Source organism: Canis aureus, chromosome 37, assembly GCF_053574225.1.
Source record: "Canis aureus isolate CA01 chromosome 37, VMU_Caureus_v.1.0, whole genome shotgun sequence".
NCBI lineage: Eukaryota > Metazoa > Chordata > Mammalia > Carnivora > Canidae > Canis > Canis aureus.
Genome location: NC_135647.1, coordinates 23060124 through 23082284, shown reverse-complemented (window position 1 = coordinate 23082284; position 22161 = coordinate 23060124). Strand labels below are relative to the sequence as shown.

Genomic DNA, 22161 nt, shown 5'->3' with positions numbered 1-22161 from the left:
GCAGCCAGGGCACATCCAGGACGTGAAGTCCTGGAATCAAGGTCCCCAGGCACTGGAACACAAGCTCGCTTTATGTGTTTCCCCCCGCATGGAGCCCGTCATTTGTTGGCCAGTCTCCTTCTACAGCACGCAGTATTCTCTAAAGCTAGTGGGGATTTTTTTTTTCAAAGTATAGTTAAAATGACTCTTTAAAAAAAGAGGAGAGGAAAAAAAAAAGAGGAGAGACCCTTGGGAGACAATACTTTTTCTGCCCCTGTTACCAGAGACTGCAGATCCGCGGCTCTAGTCCATCTGCTGGTTGTGCAGGGATGGAGCAGAGGTAGCAGGTTGGAGGGGAGCAGGTTTGGGGGCGGGGGGGGGGGCAGGCAGACAAACTGCACTTGGCCACAAGGCCACCGTCTGCCCTAACGAGGAGAGGGCACCAAGACGGCTGGTGTCTACCCCGGCTTGACCACAGGGAAAGGATAATAAAGTCACCAAAACGTCCCCTGCTACACTGCCACAGACACACAGATGATCCTCACAGCCAGGGGGAGCGGGCCTCGCCGCACAGAGCCTATCCAGGACTTTCTACCGGTTAACTGAGGACACGGGACTCAGCAGGCCTCTCCCGGCCACTTACAGAGATGCTGTTCAATAGGCACGGGCGGGGGGTTCCTTTAAATGATCACTTCCTAGCGGGACTGGGGTTTTCACGCCAGACCTGGCGTTTCTGCTCCTGAAAGTAACGGATCGGAGTCTTTCCAGAAAAGCCACACCGGTGCAGGTGCCAGCTCGCACTTCGCAGGCGTGAGCAGTGGACCCGCTCCGGGCTCGGCGCAGGCTCATCTCAGATAAGGGGACTCGGCCCTTGGCCCCTCGGGTGAGCGTCAAAGTCGGAGACGCCGTCGCAACCGCACGTGGCTCCATGTCCGGGGCGTGCTGGTGCAGCGGGCACGGCCCAGGGCCTGCGCGATCTCTCGCTGCGCTCCCTCCAGGGCTGCGTGCACCGGGCGGGTCTGACCCTGTCCGCAGCTCCGGCACCTGAGCACGTGCAATCCCACACGCCCGTCTACACTCCGGCTATCGCACGGAGGATCACAAGGCAGCTTCCCCGACTAGGGCGCAGGCTTGTGGCGGCCCAAGGAAGTCTGCCCCTTGGTGGGCAAGTGATGCCCCACCCCCTGCGGCAAATGTCACGCTGTGACCGGCCCATACGTGAGCCTTACTGTTCACATGACAATGACTAACCCGCATAGCCTGTCTCCCGTCCGTCCTCTGCAGGTGGGCTGCGAATGGATGCTCTTACTCCTTGGGAGGTCCTGAAGGATCTACACCACCCGAGAGCTCCCCGGAGACGCAGACCTCAGGCCCCACCCAGACCTCCAGAATCAGTGTCTGCATTTTAGCAAGAGGCTAACCATACTTCCCCCAAACACGGTTACCCTCCCCCACAGCGCGGCAGGCGGCGTTCTTGCCTCCCAGACGCAGCGTCACAGAGATGAGTAAGCAGCATCCTTTGCTGACCTCTCTGCTCCTGTTTTTGCAAGGAATCTTAGCAGAGACCTCATGCTCTATTTCGCCAGGTAGAAAAATGGAAGAGCACCCTAGCTGATACGTGCACTTTAGCATTCCTGCCAGGGCAATGGAGAAACACGACAATCTGATGTAAGGACGCAGGTATGACACTTGCACATAATGACCTCTCTGCCTTGGCTCACCAGGAATTCTTTCCAAACTGCCTGAGATCAACTGTGTTCTGAAGGTGGCTATAAAGATGTTAAAAAAAAAAAAAAGCAATTATCAAAGAACCACAGGCGCTTCAGGCTTGCCATTAATCACAGGTTCCTTTTGGATGATGAGAAATCAGTTTTCCTGAAGTGGAAGAGAGGAAGAAATACATCAGGGCATTAAGGCCTTAGGTCGTGGCATTGGCAGCAGGGGGCACGGAAGGCCGGTGGATGGTTCCTGCCCACCAAGGGTCTGCTCCCAGCTCTGGCAACAGGAACACTTGGTGCAGAGGCTGACACACCTTGGAGACACCTACGGCCACCAGGCCAGGGCCATGGGCCTTGGGTTTGAAAGGCAGGGAAACCTGCCAGCAGCAGGGACTGGCGTCTCCGGTGCCGCTGCCTCCCCAGGACCCGGGGATCGTGGAGAACAGGCCACCGGCAGCACCTGGGTGGTAGGTCGGCCCCGAAGTCATCTTAGCAGGGTTTCACTTACGGGTAGCAACAGTCTTCCTTCAATATGTAAAATAATAAAGGTCACACGCACAAAAATCATCTTAGGTGAGGGACTGTAGATTCAAGTATAAAAAGCCCAGATTCTGGCACCAGACGGCCTGGGCTGGAATCCGTGCTCAGCACTTAGAGCTTGGGACCTTAGAGCTTGGATCAGCCATATGCGAGCTCCGTGCCTCAGGCTGGTCATCTGCAATATGGGCTATTGCGAGCACTAAATAAGCATAGAGTGCCTGCGTATAGAAAATGTGGTACGGCGGCTTTTCTTAGCAATACTATGGATTATGACCACACGTAATAAGATAATTATTGCCAAGTCGCTCTTTGGTCTCATTAGATCTTTTTACTATTTACCTGATCTGGTGAACTTCAGGGTAGGATGGAAGGGGCACCTGCCTGGCTCAGTTGGTAGAGCACACAACCCTTCATCTCGGGGTTATGAGTTCGAGCCCCACACTGGGTGCAGAGATTACTTAAAAAAATATAAATGAACGAATGAATGGATGGATCAATTCAGGGTTGGACTAAATTTTGTTCAAGGAGACTCAACAAGAGAACCTACGATGACAGTCTACACTTGTTCTTCTCCATGTATTTTATTTCACTGTTCAGGCCCAGCAACAATCCATCAATTAAAAAACAGAACCAAACGAATCCAAGAAAACCATATCAGAAACCTCTACTTTTAAATTACTTTTCCCCTAACGCCGTAACAGAGAAGGCTGAAAAGCTACTCTTCCAAGCTTGACAGACTGACAGTAGGCAGAGGAATCGCAGAACCTTATGAGAATCAAGCAGCATGGGACTGCATCTTAGTGGAGGCATTCGGCCTGTAGAACAACGAGGGACACAACCACAGCAGTCTGAGCATGCCTGGTACAGGGGCAGCCCCACGCCCCTCTGGGGACGTGTGCGGAAGCATGGCTCTGGGGCGGGAGATCTTTCCAGGGGCTGTAACCCTGGGGAGCTTTGCTTTTCAGAAGCCTTTGGGTTCCTACAAATTTCCTGGAGGACAAGAAGTGTGCTACCCAGATCAGTTGGTCTAGGTGATGGAGCTGGTCCTCCAAGTGTGAGGGGGTCACGAGCCGGCCCACCTGGCTCCTCCTTGGGAGGAGGGTGTGAGGATCAGTGTGATGGGTCAACGTGATGAGGCTAGGTTCTCAGGGATTCAATCAACTGTCATCTAGGTGTTGCTATCAAGGTATTTTTAATAGATGTGATTGAAGTCCATAATCAGTTGACCTGAAGTAAGAGCGATTATCCAAAAGAATCTGGGTGAGCCTGACTCGCTCCGTAGCCAGGCCTTACAAAACAGAGCTGAGGCTTCCCCAAGGAAAAACAGAGCATCCTGCCCATGGACCCCACACCCGAGGTCCAGCCTGTCCTTCCTGCCCGCCTGCCCTCCGGATTTCAGACCTGCCTAACCTGCCCCCATAGCTGTGGAAGCCCATTCCTTGTGGAAGATCTCTTCCTCTATGTCTCCTCCGGGTTCTGTTTCTCTGGCTGAGCCTCGATACAGAGGTCAGGCTTCTTACACCACATGGGGTCACACAGAGCCCCCACGAGACTAGCAGAACCAGATGAAATCAGCCCCAAGGTCTGAATGGTGTTAAGGGTGCAGAGCCCCCAGGTGGGTCCAGGTGGCTCCAACAGTCACATCCAGCTCCATGGTGACCTCCGACCCAAGGGCTCTCTACTGTGGCCTCAACTCCACGGCTGGTGACAGGGCACCTCTGGGGGAACCTGGCCCACTTGGAGGTGCTACAGGCAGAGCCTAGGATTCAGGGGACAATTACAGAGAAAAGTGAAGTTCCCCCAGAGAACCCCCTGAATGTCCACCAAGAACCTCACCCTGTGGAATATCCTTAGTTCACACCAAAGGCTCTGGCTTCTCGTTTATGCACTCTGCGTTGTCACGTTTAGCCTAATGGGGTTTAAAAGCCTACGGTTTAGCTGGTATTCAACGCCAAATAGTAACTTTGGAAGCTCCTTGCTGATACAATTCAATGAGGAAAAAAAAAAAAAGATGCCCTGTTCAGACAGAGCAGAATGTCTGCAGATCTGCACCCTCAGCACCAGCAGGTGCACCTGACCCCCCGCCTCGGGCCCCTCTGGGGGTGTTGGACCAGCGGTGCTCCACGGGCCGAGAAGCTTCCAGGCAAGGAGCACTGGGTGAGAGACAAAGCTCTGCACCAGCATCAGAGGAAGCTCATCTGTGCTTGGTGTCTAAGGGATCTGCCAGCAGGAAATATTCTCCTCCCACCTTCCCCACCCCCGCTGGATTACCTAACTGTTCGCTGGATTCAGGAATTACGATGGTTTGGTTTAAAAAAAAGTGGAACCAGGCTTAAAAAGACATGTCCCATCCTTCTAGAATATCTAAGTGAATGAAACATAGTCCTAATTCTTTCTTAAAATACATATTTCAAAAACTCTGTGTATGCTTGCGGATGGCTCTATGTTCTTGGGATTGTCCAATGCTCCTAGCCTCTTCTAAAATGAGTCTACGGGGGACACCTGGGCGGCTCAGTGGGTGAGCGTCTGCCTTCGGCTCGAGGTGTGATCCTGGGGTCCTGGGTTCGAGTCCCGTATCCAGCTCCCCACTCAGCAGGAAGCCTGCTTCTCCCTCTGCCCCTGCCTGCCACTCATGCTCGCTCTTTTTCTCAGATAAATAAATAAAAATGATTAAGTTAAAAAAAGCACACCCTCCTCCTAACGGGTTCAGCGCGCTTTCAGTGTACGCCCTACCTTACGAGACAAGTGGCCCTTGCAGCTGCCCTTGCTGCCCTGCCCCGGGTCACTCGGACTAGACCCAAAACACCCGTGCACACAGGCTGAGACCTCACAAGTCTCGGGAGAGGGAGGCGAGGCCCACTCAGGGAAGGACAGTGCCTCCCCAAACCTCAGTCAAGCACCAAAACATGATGCCTGGGGTGCTGGGGGGATGGAGAGACCCACGGAAGCACGTGCGCTCCGGCCGGCCACACGGGGGGCGAGCCCACAGGACGGCGCCTGGGCCCGTGCGTCCACACCGCACGGCAAGGACACATGCCCTTCACACAGGCCGCGTGTCCAGACTCGCGGTCCTCACGGAGGGCGCCCGCTCTCCCTCTCCTCTGCCAACCTTCCTCCAGGCCAATCCAGGAGCTCGGAAGCACCGCAGGCTGTAGGGGGAGGCCCTGCTATCTCCGGGCCGTCCTCCCACCTCCTCGGGGAGACCAGGCGTCGGCCACACCACCTGCCGCGCTCAGGCTCGGCCCAGGGGGCCCCCAAGCAGCTCCCGGGTCCCTGTGGGCTCCCCCTCACTTCCCTGCCAGCAAGGAGCACTCCCGTCCAATCTCTCCGGGCCTCCCGGCCTCCCGCCGCCTGGCACCTGCGAGTCCCTCCCCGCTTCCCCTCAGCCGCCCTTCCGGCCACTTACCCAGCCGGGCCTGGCCGCCCACGTGCCACTCCGTAATTAGAGGCCTGGTGGGGGACACAGGGCCCCCGGGATCCCGAAAACCAGACCTCCGGGCCTGTGACTGTGGAGTTCCTTATAGCGACAGGGCCCGGGACTGCCAGTCGGGTGGACTCCAACAGCCTTCAAGGGTAAGACTGTAAAGGGCTGCTGTTATCAGACGGAAGGCTGCAAATCCTCCCTTCCCCGTGCAAAGCTCCCTTTTCCTCTTCATTTAGGACCTGCCAACACAGAGGAGTGGTCGCGAGCGTCTGAAAGGCTGTTGGCTCTATTTAGAGACAGAGGAAACAAACACCGAGATGGAGCTGCTGCCTACAAATCGCGCTCCCGCGTCTGCCAGACATGCGGACAGAGCACGTGAAGCCCGAGTGGAAGTGCCGCATTCATTACCAGTTGGGCGACCTACTATGGTGTCTCCACTGCCGGCCTGGGTAACAGCTCCCACGTATCGGGGGTCAAACACTTCGGGTGGCATTTGTCACATGTTAAACTCAATCCGCACAACGACTCTATGATCTAAGTTTTTTTTTTTTTTTTTGATGCTCATTTGACACAAGAGGCCCCTGAAGCTCAGAGGGATTATGTGACTCATGGAAGATCACAGAGCTGGGGAAGGCACTAGGGAGGCGGTGAAGCCAGGTGCCCCCCCCCTCCCGTGCACCCTTCCTCCACCTGCTGCAGGCGGGAGCTGTCTCCCAACAGAGCCCCGGTGGCTGTGGCCTCCGTGCTGCGTTCCTGCCAGAGGCTCCTCCGCCTTCGCTCACCGCCCTCCCAAGGGCCTAGGACATTGCCTGGCACAGTAAATCTGTAGAAGCTCGTCTTCCATGTGAGTCCAGGATGGTCCACACAGTCTCAGGCTGATCAACATTTGGGGAAACATCAACCGTAAACCCCAGCTGCCCAATGTGAACCATAAAGTTCAGTTTCCTTTCTAATAATAAAATTATTTCTATTACTTCACTGTTTTTTTTTTTTAAATAACATTACAATTCCTCAAAATAAGGAATGGGGATTTAAATGCTCACTGTTTCTGCTCAGAAACACTATTTAAAAACAGCTACTGATGTTCGGCAGCACATCCTTAAGAATTTAAATGAATACCACTGTGTTTTTTTTTTTTTTGGTCTCCTGGTATTTAATGAGAAGAAAAATCCAAGGAGAGAAATGACTTCAAACACCAGAACAGCCTCAAGCCCACTGAAATCCCTGCAGTTCAGATCTGCGGCTCCTTTTCAAGCTCAGAGAACTCACAGAGACAGAGAGTGGGTGATTTTAGGGTCAAGAACACACTTTAGAAATTACTGTCCAGATTCTGCAGCTGCCAGTTCCAAAGTAACCATCCTCAGTCCTCATTTTCCCTGGTACTGTCCATGCTATGGATCAAGAACACACTTGCTGATTGATCCTGTTTGCATAATTAGATTATGCACGGGGGCCAAAGGAAGCCTCCCAGGCCTTGCGATTTGAAACAGCAGGTGTGGCCAAATAAAAGAGTCCTAAATTAGTTCCAGCCCTGACTTCCAGCAGCATGCACTGAGCTCCCCAAATGTCAGAGGGCAGAGATTACCCAATTTTCATTTCTCCCCACCACCATCATTGCCAATAGTGTCGTTATTTTATGAGACCAGCAAGCAATCAAGAACTTGGGGCTGAGTTTATGGTGACTAGAATATATCTCGATAGGAGTTCATAGGATCATCACTCGTAACGTGTAGCCACAGTAAATGCATTTCATTCTTTGGAATAACATTCCTAAATAGGGAAGAATTATTAGTGACTTAGTCCTTCTAAACGAGGCCTTCCTCTTTCCTTATTTTCTCATCTTCCCATCTTCTCTTGTATCTGTACTTTGTAAAAAAACTTTTGTAAGTTTGCATATTCGAGAAGAAGAGAGAAGAGTGTAATCAATCCCCATATACCATCTGCTAGGGTCAGCAACGATCAATGCTTTGCTTCTCTTGGTTCTTCTGTTTCTTTTCTCTCTTTCAATCTTTCCTGTAATATTTTAAATCAAGGGCAGCGGTTTAGCGCTGCCTTCAGCCCAGGGCGTGATCCTGGAGACTCGGGATCGAGTCCCATGTCAGGCTCCCTGCATGGAGCCTGCTTCTCCTTCTGCCTGTGTCTCTAGACCTCTCTGTGTGTCTCTCATGAATAAATAAATAAAGTCTTTAAAAAAATATTTTAAATCAAACGCTTGATATCAGGTCTTTCCATTTCTAAATACGAATGTATGGATGGCTCTTTATAAAAAGGGGACGCTTCCTTACATAAAGACATCATCACATCCAACAAAATCAACCATAATTCTTAATATTATTTCATATCCAGTCTGTGTCCACATTATTCAATTTCCTCAAAAAAGTCTCCATCTGGTTGTACTTTTAAAAATCAGGTCCAAATCGGGTCTATATGTTGCACATCTCTTAGGCTTCTTTCAAGCTAGGGAAGCCTCTCCCCATCTCCTTCTCCTCCATGGCACTGTCCTGTCGAAGAAGCCAGACGGGTTCTGGGTTTATGGGATTACCTTCCTGTGGTTCTTTCATACCCGAAACTGGAGGCTAGACCTAAAGATCTGGTTGGACTCCAGTTCAACGTTGTAGGTAAGAAGGGTTCCTGGGTGGGCCTGCACTTCCTGTCGCAGCATCCAGGAGGCACATCTGCTTCAAATGATGTGAAGATTAATCAGCCATGGGGGGCGGGGGCGCATCTCAGCCTCCCGTCCTGGAATCATTCACTAATATTCTTGCTGCTAGTTTTGATCCTCTGATGATCAATGCCCACATCCATGATTTCATTGGGGGCCTCGAAATGCTGATTTGGTTTTCTGATTCCCGTATTCATTTTCTCACCTTGAATTATCTTGTAAAGGACTTTTATTCACCAACGAGTGTGATTTCTTTACCTAGAAACGTAGTTAATTTGGAAGAGGCCGCAGTATATAATCATGATCACTCCGGGTGATGGATAATTTCACATGTCACGTCACCCTTCCACTGCACTCAGCAAAACAGAGCCTTCTGCGATTACTCAAGACCTCAGGTGATCTCCACCCCCCACCCCCCCCACTCCGACATCGTCATCTGCCTCCCTTCCCCTCCTTCAGGCCACTCTGGCTACAGTGGCCTCCTTGTTGCCCTTATTGGCCATCCCTGTGCCTGGGACACCGTCCCCAGAGTCACATGGGTCTCTCCTCCCTTCCGTAGGGTCTCTGCCCAAGTGGCACTGCATCAGGGAAGCTCAGTCTATGCCGAATAGTAATCCTTACCCCTTCTCACTCCCTGAGTTTCCCCCGATGACTTATCACACGGGTGATCTTAGAACACTGCTTCTCAAGCGTGGACCACCAACACCAGCAGCATAGGCATCACCCGGGAGCATGATGGAAATACAAATTTGAGGGCCTTTCTCCAGATCTACCAAATCAGCATCTGGGGTTGAGTCCAGCAAGCCGTGTTCGCCAGCCCTGCAGTGATTCCGATGATCTTCAAAGTTCAGACCCACTGCAGTGGACTTTACCCATACTGGATCACTTCATCCTCCTCTCACCCTATGAGGTAGGTAGGGTTCATCGCTGCATTTTCAAGGTGACAAAACATAAGTTTCCAGGCCCTAGGCCTGTGGGGATTTGGATTCAGGGGGGGCCCAAGGCAGGGTCTCAGAATCTGCATTTCTAACAAGTTCCTGGGTGATGCAGATGCTGCAGGTTCAGGGGCCGCACTTTGAAAATCATTGCTCTGAACCCTGCAGGCAGTTGTATACACCAGGATTAACTCTCCCTCCAAAGCATTAGCATATGGATAATAGAGCAAAACAAAGCTACCTTACAGCTCCTAACACCTGTTGGCTGACTGGCCTTGGAGGGGCTGGATGCTTGCTTTTTTTCCCTATCACTAGGATAGGAAAACTGCCTGATAGGCAAGGCAGGCAGGGGCATAAAAGACCTGGAATTGCAAAGAAATCTATTTTCTCCGTCTATTTCACAGGAAAGGAAACTCACAGAACATCCACCAGGGCTGGTGGAGTCAAATGCCCCGCGGGTAAGAACCTGGCGTGAGGGGTGGGGCCTGAGGCGAACCACCCAGTGCTTGCCTGGATTACAGACCTTTAAATTCCATTAGACAAGACAACACTGTCTGGGTCACACAAAACATGCCCAGGGTCAGGGTCCGACCACGCGTTGCCGGCCTGCAGCCACTGAGCCTTGCCCAAACTGCTCATTCCACTCAAGGGGAACGTAAGGTCGCGGGGTTACTTGGCAGCAGCAAAAGCAAGCGGGGGTTCCAAGCCCCGGGCTCGCTGGGCTTTACTACGTGGCCTCTGGACAACACATGTCCCCTGGATTGCTTCTGGTTTATTTTTAAATGGAGATTGCAATAAAAGCAAAGATCAAACTTGATGTGACATATGTCCATTAAAATGAGCTCTCTCCTCCTCCACCAGAGTGGAAAACCCCTTGGCGCTATATTTAGCCTTAAGAGCATCACCCAATAAAGAAAAGGTCACATCAGGCCAACAGCTGGGGAGAGATTCACGAGAACTAGGTCTGCGGGGAGGGGATCCGCGGGCCAGAAGGAGCACGAGTGGTTTCCTCTCAACCCAAGTGAAGTGGAGGGTTCTCGGCAGAAGTGAGCAGGAGGTTCCGAGAGGCCCTTGCATCCGGCGCCGTCTTGCCTGCGGGCCGTCTTGTTTCCAGTTTGTCTGACTTGCTGCTGGACTTTGAACTTCCTGCGCGTGGGGTGCGGGTGGGGAGACGAGGAGACGATGCGTCCTCCGTGGCCAAGTGTCTCCTCCCAAGTGGGAGAAGAGCCTCCGCGGGCACAGCTCTGAGGTCGCCCCCGGGGACCCGCACAGGCCGTACCGTGTTGGTCACAGCCACAGCCCTGTGGCTCGTACAGCGTGGGCTCGGCCGGTACAGGCTGAGTGGCCCGTTATAAGCTTCAAGTGAGGCTTAGGGCCCTCCGCAGCCGAGGGCCCCGTGTTTGCCAAGCTCCTGCTCCGCCGGGCGAAGCCTACGGTGACGCACCGCAGTGTGGCCTCGAGGCAGCCGTCTGTCCGGGCCCAGCCGAGCAGGGGCCTGGCCTTCCCAGGGGGGAGCACGCCCTTCTCTGCTGGGGGCTCCGCGCCCTCCGGCTGTAGGCTCAGGTCCCGACCCCGGGGCACCAAGCTCAGGTGCTGGTGTGTGTGTGTGTGTGTCCTCCGGCGTGTGGCCGCTTACCTGGGCCGCTCCCCGAGCTCCCCAAGGAGCTGGCCCAGGGACATGTCCGAGCCTGTGGCGGATCGCGGACCCCACCACACAGCTGCGCACAGCTGTTACACCGCAGGGTGGCTAGCGAGGCCGGGTCACGTCCACCCCAAGCGCGGCCTCCGCACCCGCCTGCCCAGCCCGCGGCTCTCCCACGACACCGGTCCCCGCCGCTCCTGGCCCTCTGCCCCCTCAAATCCCCTCCCAGCCCCCGCGGCCCAGCTGTCCCTGCACCTTCCCTCGCCAATTCCCAGGCCACCCTGCCAGATGTGACCCCCTCCCTCTGGACCCCAGGGGCGGTGCCACGCGTTCCGGAACCTCCTCCTCTGCCTTGGCCCGTGCAGCCGTGGCCTCCGCGACCACGAGAGCCCTGCTCGCTCTTCTCTGCGTCCTTCGTACTGCCTAGCATTGCGCTCAGCAGCTGCCAGATGCTCCACAAATGTTTGCTGAATGCAAACAGCAAAAGTGAGAGAGGCACGATTTTCCACGGGAGCCAGAAAATCTGGTTAATTGAGAAAGGACCACAGGTTGCATTAAACAGGTTGACGTGAGGCCACCGGCATCTGTCGTGAATGGAACCTCTGAGGGCTCTCTGCACCGGACACGAATGCAGCGAGCTCCCCAAAGCCCCTCTACAACGTAAGAGGCCGCGGGCTCATCATTAGAGGGCACCTCGGCCCCCACTCGGGCCCCCACTCGGGCCCCCCGCCGTATCTGCTGCTTAAGGTGGAGCGTTCACGGAGCTGCTCCGGTGGGGCCGGGCCACGGTGATGGCACCTGGCCCTTACACAGGGCAGGCACCTGTCAGTCACTGCGCTTGGCCCCTTTTCTTTTTATTCTTCTTTTCTCTTCACTCCCGCAGGGCAGCTATTAGGTCTGTTCTGTATGGATGGGATGAAGCGGGCTTGGCCAGGCTCGGTGACGCAGCCAGGTTCACGTGCAGCGGGGCGAGGGACCTCACCCACGTCCTGCTTACACGGCATCTGCAGGACCCCCCCCCCCCCCCCGCTTTGGGAGGCGGGAATGTCCTCACGTGAAGTCCAGCAAAGGCCCCCGACGGGCTCTCACACAACAGCTGCTAGAGGGAAGGGGCAGATTTGAAGCCCAGGTCTCTGTGAGCCCCGCGGGGGAAGTAGCAGGAGGGAAGGCAGGACTCCTGGGTCCGTACTCCCTGCGTGCTGCTGTGCATGGGGTGTGTGAAGGGTGTAGACAGCCAGTGTGGGATAGTCCCCCGGGGACTAAGTTTTCTCATCTGGAAGAGGAAGGTTGGCCATGTGAGGATGCCACCCCAGGACATGCCACTTTGGTAAAAGCACTGGTTTTGAGCTCAAGCAGCTGAGAAACAGCAGATACAGGCAAAGCGTCTCTGCCCTCCTCCTCCTTTCTGCCTAAAGGCAGGGCGATACATTTTTCTTTGTGAAGGTGTCCCTTTCCCTCTCTTGTCCCAGGAAGAGGAAACGAGATGACTCTTGTCACCGGAGGTGACACCGACTTGAGTCCTCATAACACGGCCTTATCTCCTACTACTTCCCCTACAGAGTTATATCTCCACAAAGTGCCAGCCCTAGAGGTCTGAACCTCTTTCCTTTTGAAGGCAACCTCCCCCTATATTACTGCTCTTCGTTAAAATTATATAATAAGCTCTCAGGCCTAAGTGAGAAGTCTAACCCCTTCTTTGGGGTTTTACTTTCTTTTCTGTGAGACTTTGTGTACACACGAAAATTAAAATATTACCATCAAATAAAATCTGCATGCCTTTTGTCAGTTTAACTTACACGGCCCCAGACACTGGACCTAAGAGGGTAGAGGAAAAAGATCTTTCCTCCCCTACAGTTGCACTCCTAAAATCGTAATATTTTTTAAAGATTGTGTGATAATTTTTGGTGATTTTTATTGAAAAGGAACAATGCGGGAACCCTGGGTGGCGCAGCGGTTTAGCGCCTGCCTTTGGCCCAGGGCGCGATCCTGGAGACCCGGGATCGAATCCCACGTCGGGCTCCCGGTGCATGGAGCCTGCTTCTCCCTCTGCCTATGTCTCTGCCTCTCTCTCTCTCTCTCTCTGTGTGTGACTATCATAAATAAATTAAAAAATAAATAAATAAAAGATTAAAAAAAAAAAAAAGAAAGGAACAATGCTGTTCGAGAAAGGAAAGCCTGTGCAAAGTCAAAAGTGCTCAGTTATATGAGAAGACGGTAGACTTTTGGATTTCTTCCTTTTGTCTGAGAATGTTGGCTCTTTCCAGCCCAGAGTGCTACGCCATTAAGAATGCTGAGATGGAGAGTAAGAGGCAACAGAGATACCAAGGAAGGGGCCTCAGGAAGCGGATTGGGGGATCCAGGAGGGCTTAACAGAGAACAGAAATCCCTAAGCTGAAATCTAAGAGACGTGGTGGTGGTGCCAGATGGTGGGCTGGGGAGAGAACACAAGAGAGAACAGTGGGGTCAAAGGAGAGGGTAGGCAGTCATTCCTTAGCCCACACGATGGCTTTGTGGCTATTATTCCCACCACAACTAAAATCCATGCCAGCTTGTTGCCTGCCGATGGGGATTTCACATCCCTTAAAACTCCCCGCCAATTCTGATTAAAAGTAAAACTGGTAGGCTTTCCCCTGGCCTCCCCACCCTACCCCCACTCCAATAACCGAGCACCATGCACGGAGGCCTTTGATGGAGACAGATGATGGTCTATCTTCAAAGACTGTGTCAAGCTTGGCTATAAAGCTTTGTGTTTCCTGCCCACTCCCCAGGTGCAGCTGAGTTCCCAGCCCTGGCCCCATCCCTCCTGGGGTGAGAGCCTCAGCTTTCCAACTCATCATGCCTCAGAGCATCTGCCCAAAGGCCAGGTTCCTGATGCAGATGTATGGGATTAAATACGACTATATCCACGAGAAGCTACCTTCTTTCTCTTGCTTTCCCACAGGATCGCCTACAAAAAGAGTTTTATCCAAGAGAGACAGGCTGGGTGGGGAAGGCAGTGGAGAGAATGGAAGCTTTGAAGCTGGTTGGACTTTCCATCTTCCAAGTAACAGGTACATGGCATTAAGCAGGGTACTTAACATACGCATGTCTCTCTTATAAAAGGATCGTAGGTACTGTCTGCAAGAACTAGAGCAGGAATGAAAGAAAATGATGACATTCGGCAGCATGCCTGGAATGTCCGCTCTAACGCCTTGAAACAGCACATCAGTGTAATTCAAGGACACTAACCAACTGTGTGCTGGCCAGGGGGCCCGCTCACAACCATAACAGAGGCTGTGACCAAAATGCCCCTTTAGTTCCAGGTAACCATGACATAAAAGAACTTTTGTAGAAGTTTCTAACTCTTGCAAAACTTGGGGACTTTTTGCATAAGAATGGCAACTTCCAAAATGACTGGATTTCTAACCACAGTATAAAGGCCTTGCTGAATGACCTACTGTGTAAAGGGGAGGTGGGGGGGAGATTTCCACGGTCTCTTGTGAAAAAGGATGGGACAATTGCCATAGCAAATTTACAGAGCAACAGAGCACAATTCTTATGGAAAACAGACGGGGTTGATGGGGAAAGCACAGCCCCACAATGTACCGAACACAGACCTTCCCAAGGTATCTGTGGATTTTGATGGAGATCCATTTGGAATGGACACATTTAGGGATCCCTGGGTGGCGCAGCGGTTTGGCGCCTGCCTTTGGCCCAGGGCGTGATCCCGGAGACCCGGGATCGAATCCCATGTCGGGCTCCCGGTGCATGGAGCCTGCTTCTCCCTCTGCCTGTGTCTCTGCCTCGCTCTCTCTCTCTCTCTGTGTGTGACTATCATAAATAAAAATAAAAATTAAAAAAAAAAAAAGGAATGGACACATTTAGCATTTGGAGAATGGAAGTCATTTAAGTTTAGAGTATTTATGTTTAAAAGAGTAGTGTTTTCACACTGCATTCCTTCTTTAGGGAGAAAGCTGAAGGGTAAGGAGCCCCATCTTTCATGTTCTGTAGACACATGGTCATTAACATCACATTTTGCATGCAACGATGCCTTCCGATAGGTTCATACTATTAAAAATGGCCTGCTGTGAAGTCAGGGGTTATACGGCTCCTTCGAGTTCTTGGTTCTGAAGGAAAAAAATGTTGAGAACACACAGTACTTTGTGAAGTATACGCCAAGGCCGCGGACAGGCTGACCCGACTCATAGATGCCCTGACGAGGCACAGTGGAAAGAGCCTCCCAGAAACCATTCTTTTCTATCAAGTTGAGAGGAAAATAGTCAACACAAAGGATTTAAAGTCTAGAAAAGTTACGCCACAGAAATTCTTTTTTTTTTTTTTTTTGTTCAAAAGATTTTATTCTAAAAGCCTACTTCTCACATGGTGCAAGACGAAGTCTTGAGGGCACACGTGAAGCTCATGTTTAGCAAGACAACTGTCAGGCCTCACTGGAAAATTTCTTAGTGGATTTGTTTTGTCCTCTCGCCCCCTCTCTCTTTGGTCCAGAACATAAAAACACAGAAAAAGCCATTCCATTACTGCACTTTGGATGGGAGTGCAGTGGGCACTGGTTAATCATTTCTGCGGTATCAGGCGACATTCAAATGTAAATGTTGTCACACAAAACGATCCCAGACGTCTGGGGGTAAATGTTCAGCCAGCACTTCTGATTCACGCTGGGTTGCCTTTGACCAAGTTGACAGAAGAGGAGGAGGCAAAAGAGCAGAAACCAAATGAACAATTCATTTATCATCTCCATGTGTGACCAAAGCTTTCCCGCCTGCATTGGGGGTGGGGCGGGGTGGGGGCAGGGGGCGAGAAGAAGCTGAGGGGAAAGCACAAGGGGAGAAACCTCCCAGCCCAGGCCTTGCCTCCCCCACATCTGATCTTAGAAGAACCAAATCCAACCTGTGTGATGTGCGTTATGCAAATAAACCACCCAAGTCAAGTCTTTAAAAAGAAAAGTTAACAGTTGTTTTTTTTTTTTTTTTTTTGCAAAGCCATATAACCAAGCTCCATGTCCTTCTGTCATTTCCTAACAACTCCTAGGGCTCAAGTGATTAAACGTATTTCAGTTCTCGGGGAGAGGACGCAATGTGCCTTGCAGAGTTAGGAAGATAATCTAAGCTCAAAAACTCCTACGCTAGGAGCCTTTTGTCCTTCTAGGTAGATGGTATTGGTTTAAATTCTAGATGAGTCCTGGTCCTCTGTCTAACATCAGAGAGAAGAACTTAATTGGAAAGCACAGACTGAGGTCAAAATGCAGGGAGCTGAGGTCCTGATTCACCAGCTTAAAACAAAATGCTGACAAAAACTAAGTTTTCTCTGGGACATACCCTCATCTCTCTGCCTGTGGATTTTGGATTTTGTTGGCGGCCCGCTGGGGACCTCGGAGCCAGGAGCCCTTGCATCCCTGCGTCCTGGTTCCAGTGGAACTTGAATTTCAAATCAAACCTGTTACGGCTTGATATTTTACGGATATATGTCTCCTTGACATAACATCGCTCTTTCAAGAAGCCTTTGTGTACTGTCGGAGAGAAAACCAGAGGCCCAAAATGGAGTCACTCTTGCCAGGCCACGTCACCAAACTGGGGCTTAGTATCTAATCTGATTGTAGTTTCAACCTCTCCCAGGAATGTGGTTCCTCACCAGCCAGTCAGGAATTTTCTGGTCACCACCAATCAGGTCATCTGTCTCCAGGGCCCTCTCTGTCCCCCCAAAGGAGGCTGAAGTAATCTACTAATAAGACCCCTTGCTCTTTCCCCTAAAGGAGGTGACCTGGCCTAAAACAGTCCTTTGTTTTGCCAATTACTTCCCTGTCCTGTCTTCCTTCTTCCTTCCTACAAAACCTTTATTTGTGTCCAACTCCTTGAAGCTCCCCGGTACTTGCTACACGGGTGCTGCCTGCATCATGAATCAATCAATAAGGCCACTTAGATCTTTAAAACCTACGCAGTTGAATTTTTGTTATTTCACAGTAGCTAACAAATGGAGATAAAGCAAAACTAAAAAGAATATCTCATTTCATTTAGGCAACCGAATACTAAACTTGAAATGCAGAATGAAGTACAATGAGCCTCAGAAGCCATGCAAGGGAGGCCACCCCAGGTCATCCCCTATACTTTCTGGTCTTCCTATGTGCAGAGGTCCCGGAAAGCATCCTCCAAGTGCGGCTTCTTTAACCCTCTGCATCAGATTTCCCTGGGGCCCTATGCCCAGACCTATGGAACCAAAACACTTATAGGATAGAGCCCCCTGAGGCCAGAGTTTAACAGGGGGAGCCAAGAGATTCTGATGTACCCTCAAGGTTAAGAACTTTTGTCCTTAAGTGTCAGCAAAATTGCTGGGATTTTCCATCTACCTCAAACTACTACTGCATGAGGAACACCTGTTACTTTTGGGGAGGAAAAACTTTTCTATATCCTCTTAGGTTCAATCATCAGGGCTGGTGAATTAAACTAATAATAGGTTAGCAAGAGAAAAGACAAAGTTTACTGGTGAAGGTGAGTATGCAAGGGCTCGTAAAGAAGGTGGCTTAGAGAAGTGGTTAGAATTTAGGGATTATATACCATCTTAACATGGGGAGGGAGTTAGGGTTTTAAGGAACGATAAATGGTAGGAAATGACCGCAAGATAGATGAGTGAAAGTACTGGAATGTAAGGTTTGTCTTAGTAAAGTCTGAGCAATTTCTCATCTCGGGGGACAGGAGTCATGCTTTTTGTCTGGAAGGGAAGCTTCTCTTAAAGGAGGATTTCTGACCGTTGAATTCTTTTGGAAGGATCTGCTTCGAGGCTGTCAGCAGAGTGCGGAGAAAGCTTCTTCCTGCATCTGTCCATTCTCAAATGCCTTCATCACAAAATAATCCTTATGCCACAGTGGTATAGTCTGGATCCTTCATTAGCAAATGCAGTCACCTGCATCACTGCATTTATGCCTAACTAACTACATTCTTGTCACAGAAACAAGAGTCGTTCTCATTTCACGGGGTGGCCCCCAGGAGGCTGGTTATCAAATAGGCTCCAGTCATATGGTTTATAATATTTAGAACTTGAACTCACACCTTTTGATTTTAAACACCATATTTATCCTTTAACAACAAAGCAAACAACCCCACCTTCCAAACACACTAGCTTCCTTTTAGTCATCTCTTTTCAATAAGACTAGCACAAGTTATCACCATGACTGTTAACGAGATCAGCCCTTAGTAAACTACACTTATCGACGAGGCCTCTATCCAGTGTTTGCTGAGACATAATTACACACTCAGCAACCAGCCAAATGTCTAAGGACCATAGGTTGCTCTTGAATTGTCCATCTGCTTCCAAACCTAATGACACTGACTGATGACCACAGGGACTAGGATGTCGTTAAACCTAGTGAAGAGCTAATCATTGTCAAACACTAGTACCTGCTAAGCGAGCAGCTCTTACACAGGAAGGGAGAAAAAGGTTTCGTTTGGAAAAGGACAAGTAGAAATACAAGAGGGAGCAGGAAGGAACTCATACTCTATAAATATTTAGGACATTATTTCCTTTAGTACATTTTAGACTTGGTTCGTTAATTCCTACAATCTTTTAAGAGGATTTTTTTTTTTTTTTTTTTTTGCTGAGGAATGACACACAAATTGGAATATACAGCCTGGTGTCTGATAGCATTGAAGAAATAGCCTAGTTGCTGCAGCTTTTTCTTCCAGAATTGCACCTGTCCAATATGGCGATCACATACGACTATTTAAATTTTAACTTAATTAAAATTAAATAAAATTTAAAAAATGTAGTGGTTCGGTGGCACTAGTCACATTCCAAGTGTTTTATTGGAAGCACTGATCTAAACTCTGATGTTAAAGTGTTGAAATAAGGACACTTTGCAAACATTCTTGAGAAAATGTAAATACAAAGGAGGTTAAAATTGAACTCAAAAATTTTTTTAAATCATGAAATATTTCAAGTACTGTTGACTCTTGAACAATGAGGCATTAAGGGGCACGGACACTCCAATGCAGTTGAAAATCCAGATACAATTCTTGACTTTCTCCGCCAAACTTAACTACCAATAGCTTACTGTTGACTGGTAACATAAATGGTAAATTCGCATTTACATTTTGTATATGTTTTATGCATAGTTTTCTTACAATAAAGTATAGAGAAAGAGTGTTATTAAAAATCATAAGAGAAAATACATTTATAGTACTGCTCTGTATTTTCTTAAAAAAAAAAACAAAACAAAACCCAACAACCATGTATAGGTAGACTGATGCAGTTCCAACCTGTGTTGTGCAAGGATCAACTGTATAGTAAAAAAGTGTAAGAAATAACAGAAAACATGTGGGTCCCCAACACTGGGCTTGGTCAAATCTTTCCATTTGCCATCTTTTCTCTCTCTGCCTTTGCTTTCAGTGAGAAATAAAACACAACATATATATAGAAGCCCCCATTTTAATGAATCCAATAAATGCTCTACTGAGAAGTTCAAAGCCTATAAGAAATGGTGTTCAACCAAACCATGTGGTTAAGATCCTGGGCTCTGGAAGCAGACAGCATGGGTTCTAAGTTCCCTGGACAACCAAGAACAATCCTAGAATGTTTGGAGTTCCATTGAAGTTTAAAGCAAAACTAATTTGGATGCAGAAGAGTGATTCAGAAAGATCCTTCTTCTAGAGGTAGAAATGGACCACACATCTTAGAAGAACCAATTTCAAACTTAAAGCGTATTAAAGTAATTGGACACACTCTTCAATATCACAACCTTCGGTCTTTCTAGCTTCAGGAACAAGCTTCTTGCAAGCTATCGGCCCGCTGCCTCCTTAGAACGAATAAAGGGGCTTGGGTAGCTCGAAGCAAATGCACAGGAAACATGAGTTTTTCTGGCAGCTCTGGGAACCTGAGCAGAGGCAACCATCTCTCTACTCTCGGTAAATCATTCCATACGTTTTAAGTGCCAGGAAACAAGGGGACCCCTCCCTGAGCAACCTTACATTATACAAAGAAAATGGCTATTTATCACCCAATGCCTGACAAAAGATCCATTGCTAAGTCTGTAATAAATATGACCCAATCCAAATGTGAAGAATCTATGGCTTTGTCAGAATTCTTTATTCTCTTCCACGTTAATGTCACTTCTATTATGCCCTCAAATCCAGAAGAGTCCAGGCATCAGCATTTGGGGAATGAGCACAGAGGTGTTTCAATGGCCACAGAGATTGCAGCATTTGAGAAACAAAAGCGAAGACACATGTTTGGGTTTCATGCAATCCATCTTTACTCATCCCGGGAAAATAGTTTCTTAGCAGGACGCCACTCACTTCTAACTCATGAAAGTACACGTACACGCCGTCTTTCCCAGGATGGGGAGTGGGACTTGTACGCACCCAGATGCGAGGCGGCATGGTCCACACGGTCAGAGCAGCTGACTACGGTAATACCCTTCCATTGTTTAGAAACGGTTCTGCCCCAGATGATCACTGTAACAGAACCGGCCTCCCTGATGCTAAACAGATTTCAGTTCTTGGTTTTACACGTATAACCTGCTGTACATACAGCTGAGCCTCTCCCTTATTTGGGGGTTTCCTAGTCTCTACAGCATGTAGTTTGCTATACGCTTCTTTGATTTTGGAGAATACACATGACCCAGAAGTGACATGGAACCGACGCTCACTGTCAGCTGTCCTATGCTACAAGGAGCTTCCATGCCAGTAGTTAAAATGTTCCAGGGGCGCCGGGCTGGCTCAGTCGGTAGAACATGGGACCCTTGATCTTCAAGAGTTGTATATTCAAGCCCCGTGTTGGGTGTAGAGATTACTTAATAAAATCTTTAACCAAATAAAATAAAATAAAAAAAATAAAAAAATAAAATATAAAATAAAATAAAACAAATAAAATAAAATAAAATATTCCATTTATAACCAGTTCACCCTGGTCCTGCTGAACCTCTTCCCCACTGTTACCTGCTCGAAGCCAGAGATGGGCTGCTCTCGCTTAGAGGCACGGGCTCCCCTCTGGTATGTGAGTGAGGCCGCCTTGCCCTGCCATAGGTCACAACTGTCTTCCAAGTTCCAGCTCTGCATTTCTGCTTGTAAGTCTCTGCCACACTGAAAACCCAGTACTGAACGTCTGGAACTAAATTCACCATGGCCACCCTCCCCGCTGCCTGCTGCCCCCTGCACAGAAGTCAACCCCTCTACTGACCTCTTCTGTGTGTTGATGGCATATGCACCACTTAATGACCCAGGTAAGAGCTGGGGCCTCTTCCTCTCCCTACCTGGACCCAGTCTTTAGATCGCACAAGCTTTCTCCCTACAGATCCTCTTAGATCCACCTTATTTCTATCATACGGCTCCAGCTCAGGTGGGGTCCTTCACCTCATCCAAATCTTTTGTCACAGAGGTTGCTATTCAGACTGGCATCTCACTCCTATGGTCACTAGAATTCCAGCGTCTGCAGCGACTCTTCTCGCTCCACCTTCCCACCACCACCCAGGCGCTGCACCCGAGCTGCGCTCCTTCCCTTGCCATCCTGCTGACTGCCTTCCGGTCTATTTTCTGTGATGCCTTTGCTAATCCTAATCCTCCTGGTAACAAATGTTACCCACCTTGCAACATCCGGCTCAGGAATCCTAGGACCTGGTACAACTGATTGGGGTCAGGACATTCATCTGACATACAGTGTCCACCCCCTTGTAGCATTTAAAGAGCAACACACACATTTTAACTTTAAACATTAAGGCACACAGCACTGTAGGACATTTTGAAAATATAGGTAAGTCTACATTAAGTGAATCACCAATAATCCAAATGCCCAGTGTTCATATTCCAGAGTATTCCCTCCTGATCTGTTAGAGTTATTTAAAAAACAAAACACATTATCAGCTTGCTCTCCTTATTTAGCACAACACTGCAAACATTTCCTCAAGCATTAAATATGCTCTTAAAACGTGATGTTTTGGGGCATCTGGGTGGCTCAGTCTGTTGAGCGACCAACTCTGATTTTGGCTTAGGTCACGATCTCAGGATCATAGGATCGGCATCTGGGTGGCTCAGTCTGTTGAGCGACCAACTCTGATTTTGGCTTAGGTCACGATCTCAGGATCATAGGATCGAGCCCCACGTCGGAGCCTGCGTGAGAGTCTCTCTCTCCCTCTGCCCCTCCCTCCACTTGCATTCTCTCTAACACAAATAAATAAAACCTTTAAAGTGTGATGTTTCTCGAGGGCATGAGGTGGGACTCAGCTACACCATGAGTTACCTTCCCCCCTGCTTCACCGCCACACATCTGGCTTCTTCCCA

At 49.6% G+C, this 22161-nt stretch overlaps 1 protein-coding gene and 1 long non-coding RNA gene across 5 annotated transcripts in view; one reads left to right on the top strand and one right to left on the bottom strand.

Annotated features, from left to right (window-relative positions):
* Nucleotides 1-22161, bottom strand: part of SLC22A23 (solute carrier family 22 member 23) — a 164179-nt gene that overhangs the window by 46091 nt on the left and 95927 nt on the right. The window lies entirely within an intron of this gene.
* LOC144306658 (uncharacterized) lies at nt 8804-10075 on the top strand. Its single transcript, XR_013373755.1, has 2 exons — nt 8804-9233; nt 9663-10075. It is a non-coding gene; the product is annotated as an uncharacterized LOC144306658 (long non-coding RNA).